The sequence below is a fragment of the Ursus arctos genome, unplaced genomic scaffold, assembly GCF_023065955.2.
Source record: "Ursus arctos isolate Adak ecotype North America unplaced genomic scaffold, UrsArc2.0 scaffold_9, whole genome shotgun sequence".
Lineage (NCBI taxonomy): Eukaryota > Metazoa > Chordata > Mammalia > Carnivora > Ursidae > Ursus > Ursus arctos.
Window position 1 is genome coordinate 36,145,868 of NW_026623111.1, and position 5,219 is coordinate 36,151,086.

The 5,219-nt window shown below is 44.7% G+C and overlaps 1 pseudogene; it reads right to left on the minus strand.

The window, feature by feature from the left end:
• Positions 1–638: 638 nt before the first annotated feature.
• On the minus strand, positions 639–3,020 carry LOC113262333 (kinesin-like protein KIF3C; annotated as a pseudogene).
• Positions 3,021–5,219: the final 2,199 nt, after the last annotated feature.

The window sequence follows — 5,219 nt, forward strand, 5'->3', positions numbered from 1 at the left end:
ACTGGTTGGGAAGGTGGGCAGGAAATAGAGTTTGGGAAGCCATGAATTTTTGCCAAAGCTGAAGAGCATGGGTTGTGTGGGTGTGGTCATTTAAGTCCTTGAAAAGGAGCCAAGACACTGAAATAGGTTGTCTGAGGCCCAGAAAGTGGAGAGGTGGATCTCTTCACTGGGAACATAGGACCAATACTGTTAGGATGTCTCATATCCTCAGTGGATACTTACCATTTTTGTAGTCCCAGAAAGTTCTTAGGAGTTGCTCACTATCAGCATAGAAAGAGATGGAGATGATGTAGTGAGACAGAAAAAAGTATTTTTTTTCCAGGCACTGTCCACCTTCCCTTCTGGGAGTGGTTGACAGGGAGGAGCTTGAGGTCTGACTTGGGGACGGAGGTTAAAGTCAAGAGAAAAGGAGGCTAGGCAGTGACCTTATGAGGGCCAGACAGCTCAGATGAGAGTATCTCTATCATGCCGACTGATCCCCATGAATAAATAACAGTAATTAAATAAAGAGTACTAAAAAGAGCAGCCAGAGGCATAGTCTCTAGATCAGATTCTCACCTTCTCAGAGATACGCGTGTACACACACACACACACACACACACACACACGGGAGGGGTGATGAGATAATCCAGGATTGGCTACCCCATCCCAGGAACCTGTGGGATGGGCAGCCTGACTGAAGGTTGCCACTCATGGTCTAGCACTATGGTGGGGCACAAAGTAGTGGTGGCCAGCAAGGCATGTGTGGTGGAGAGTGGTGGTTGGTGAGGACTTTGAGGCTGCTGGTGGTGGTGCTGAGGACTCTGGCACCAGCATCTGGACTTCCAGATTTTAGATATGGAAGGTTTTTTCCAGAAAGCTGTACAAATGCATGAACTTCTCCGTGTGTACTCTTGTTCTTTGTCATGGGAGAATTCCATGTCAAACACAGCTGGTTGGAGACACATCCAACTCCAAAAGCATGTTTTTAGTCCTGTGTGTGGGGTGGGACCCTGTTGCTGACCATATTGGCTGATAGACCTCTTATATTGCCACTGCAGATGCTGGCTGGTTTTTCATTTGGGTGTTATTGACTCCAGCTGGCACAAGTGGTAAAACTTTCACTGCTCCTCACAGCCTGGCAAAGCCAGTTCATAATCATGCTCTTCTTAGGGGAGATGAAGTTCTGTAATGTACTTGAGCTTCAGTTCCTGGATGTGTTCATTCTGTGCCTCCTCCAGATCCTGCCACGTGCAGATGTACTCATCATGCTGGTCCTGGATCTCTGCCTTCACCTGCAGCTTGGCGTAGAGCTTCTTGTTTCTTGGTTATGATTTCCACCATCTGCTGCAGGGATGGAACATGGAGGTGTCCTAGAGCTCCTTGGTCTCATCTCAGATCATCATCTCCTGCTACATTTCCTGCTCATGGCATTTCTGCTCAACAATCTCCTGAGTCTTCAGTTCCAACAGCAGTTTTCTGCTTTTTGGTGTGATCCATGGTGTTCCTCTCCTCGATGGGCAGCTTGCTCTACATGGCCTTGTACTTGGCTCTGAGTAGCTCTGTAGCCTGCTGTTGCTGCTGCAGATCTTCCAGCATCTTCTCCTCTGCCAGAAGCTTTTGCTTCTCCTCATTCACCCAGATGCAGACATCCTGGATGGCCACCTTCTCCTCCTCCAGCCACTCCTTCTGCTCCTGCAGGTAATTTTCCAAGTTCTTATCCAAGGCTGACTCCAGGATAGGCTGGGGTGGGTGGTGGTGATTGTTGTCATTCTCCTCTTTGGTCATCCAGGTTTCAGTCACTGGCCACTCATGGTCCTCTGCTGGGCTGACACAGCTTTCCATTTTGCTGCTGTTCTTTCAGAGTCACTTTGCCAGCATCCCTTTTTTCTCCAGCTGGGTAGTCAGGTGAGCAGTCTCCTCCTGGAATTCCTGCAGCAGTGTGTCCTTGGGGTACTCATTTACTCGGGGCTTTTTCTTGATATTCTTGGCTTGAATGGTAAAGTGCAGTATAGAGAGGCTCTCACAGTAGCTGTAAGTCCACACCCAATGTGGTCACCATTATGGTCTGGGTGTTCCTTTTTAAAGAGTCTGGAGAAGCCAAGTGAGCTTGGAGTCCTGGTAGGGTATGTGGGTACTCCTGGTGCTCACCAGTCGTTATGTTGTCAAGGCAGACAGTGAGAGGTTGATTTTGGGTACTTCTTTAGGCTTCTCTCCACCACTACCACTACCTCTACTAGCACCACTACTTGTGGACTGCATGGCTGTCCCTTCAGCTATATTGGGGCCTGCTTTGTTCTGCATCTCACTGCCAGGCAGGTCTACCAGTTTGATATTACCCAAATGGATGTGGTCCTGACTATCAAAGCCATGCACACTCCATGGTGATGATGAAGGTGGCATGGGGTGGGAACTGACCTCATACATATGTGTGCTGCCCACCACCTGGGTCTGGTTCCCTGCATTTATGGCACGCTAGATCTCCTTGATGTTCTTGGTGATAAAGAAGAGGTCCTTGATTTAGATGCCTATCAGGGTTCTCCTTCACCTCTGGCTTCTTGTTGGGCTCCTGGGAGTACAGGTCTTGAAACTTCTGGTAGATTTGTATGTAGGAGTCATGGGCCAGGCATATTGGTCCTAGGAGTATAATGTATGGGTAAAAATGTGCTCAGAAGCATTGGGGATGACCCTACATAGTTCAGGCTCCACCCAGGTCCCCTGCTTGGTGTCATTCTTGCCAGTGCTCATCTGACAATAGGCAAACACCATGCCACTAAAACCCTGAAGTGTCGCGTCTACCAGGGGCCTCATGGTTCCAACATATAAGTCTGTCTGCTTGGAAGTGGTGTCATACACAGTATCAAAGCTAAAAGTGTCATGTGACTTCCCCATGGTAGAATGGGGTTTTTCAGGGTCACCTGTCTGAGTTTCACATCAGTGATGAGGATCTGCTCATGAAAAACAGCCTCTTCTTTCTGGCTAAGAGGGTAGCACTGGCCTATCAAATTCAGGACCTCACTGGCTTTGGGTTTACTGGCCATCGTCTGTTCTGTTCTTCCTGCCCCCAGCCCACTCCACAGCCTCTGCTGTCCTCTCTAGGTCTGGATTATAAGGCCTGCCCAGTCCCCAGACACTATTCTTCATTCTGCCAGCAGCCTCCTAGGGTGGGGATGCTGGGAGGTGGGTCTCTCATTGCTGTGGTTTGGGCCTCCATAGCTCTCTGGTCCTTGCTTCACCAGCGAGGGAGGGAGAATTAGATAGAATTCCTGGGCAGCAGTGGGAACCATGCCTGCTGAATGATAGTGTTGGAACCTACTCCATGTTGGGGCAGAGGGAACACTGCCATAATCAGATATAGCAACAGTAAGATAACGGAGGAGGAAAATGGGATGTGGGTAGGCAGCAAAACTGTCCTCTCCTTCTCTCGGGATCCATGGCAGGGACTGCTGGTCCTGGACAGCTGGAGGTTCCAGTCCTCTTGAGGGCAGAGGCTCACTTGGAGACCTGTCCGCAAGCAGGGATATCATGGCTGCTTCTGCCTCTGCCATCCCCACCACTGCCATTGGAGAATGAGAGAGAAAAACAGAAGGGGATGGGGCAAAAAGTAGCATATCATCAAAAGATCCCTAAGATCTCTCTCTCTCTCTTTTTTTTTTACTTTTTTAATTTAAATTCAATTAGCCAACATATAGTACATCATTAGTTTTTGATGTAGAGTTCATTAAAAACCTTATACGTTTGTGGGGAGTGGCTTATCCTTAGATATTTCATAGGATCATGTATGTATGTTGTATAAAGTAAATACTAACAGATCTGAAGGGGAAAATAGACAAGTATAAAACAACAGTGGAACACTTCCGTACCTCACTTGTAACAATGGCAAAAAAATGTATTCATCTTACCTAAGTGTGGAATCAGTAAAGAGCCAGACAGAAGACAAGTATGTGGCATTAGTTCTTAACCAAGTGGATCTGCTCTCATCCTATGCATTCTTGAAAATGGAAGAGGGGAAGAGGCTAAAGGGTGCTTGTATAATTGATTGTCTCAAGAAGTGTTTTTAATTATTATCTCCTACACTCAGGTTTGACCATTGGTTTATTAGTAAAGGACTTTTCAAAAAGCCAGTGACATATTTGGCCTTCATACAAGAAGTAAAGGAAATAGAAAATAGATGCTAAGAATAGTAATACTGAATACACGGAAATCAGAACTTACCAATAGCAATAAACAGTTAAGATATTTGAAAGAAGCAGTTAAGAAATGGAATCAAGGAAACTCTGCCCCAAAAGTGCCAGACTCACATGTTTGCATAATTGAATTCTATCAAAACTTTACGAAACATATAATTGTTTCTATTCAAATTCTTGAAACTAGAGAAAGACGGAAAGTTTTTAATTATTTTTATGTAAATCCATGCTATCGTTAATAACAAAAACTGACAAATAATACAAAAATGATAATTACCAGTACCAAACTAGTAAAATAAAACATTAGTAACTACAGTCCCTTGGTGTATTAAAAGAATAACACATTGCAACAAAGATGGGCTCAATAAAGAACTGAAAACAGCGTTTGGGGCCCCTGGATGGTTCAGTCAGTTAAGCATCTGGCTTCAGCTCCAGTCATGATACCAGGGTCCTCGGATTGAGCCCCATATCTGGCTCAGCGGGGAGTCTGCTTCTCACTCTTCCTCTTCCCTTCCCCCTCCCCTCCATTAGTGCTCTGTCTCTCACTTTCTCTCTCTCAAATAAATAAATAAAATATAAAAAAAAAACCCAAAACCTGAAAACGTGCTCAATCTGACAACCTTGAGATCATGACCTAAGTCAAAATCAAGAGTCAGATGCTTAAATGACTGAGCCTCCCAGATGCCCCCGTTTTCCTTTCTAAAAATAATTATTCTACTGATCTGAGATGTTGTCTTAATTATATACTGAATTTTTGTATATATTTTCATTTATCTCTATATTTTTTATTGTGTTCCATTGATCTGTCTGCCTATTTGTGTGGTTATTTCACATTTTTAATGTCTGCTTTAATTACACTTGTATGTATTATGTGCTAGTCCACCTGTTTTTCTTTTCTTTTGAAAAACTCTCCAAGATAGTTGCTTGCTCATTTTTTTTCCCACGTGAATGTTAGCATGGGCTTCTTTAACCCCATTTTCTAAAAGTTGGTGGGTTTTTTAGGATTACATTCATTTTAGAATAGCCAAATTATGAAAACAGCCCAAGTATCCA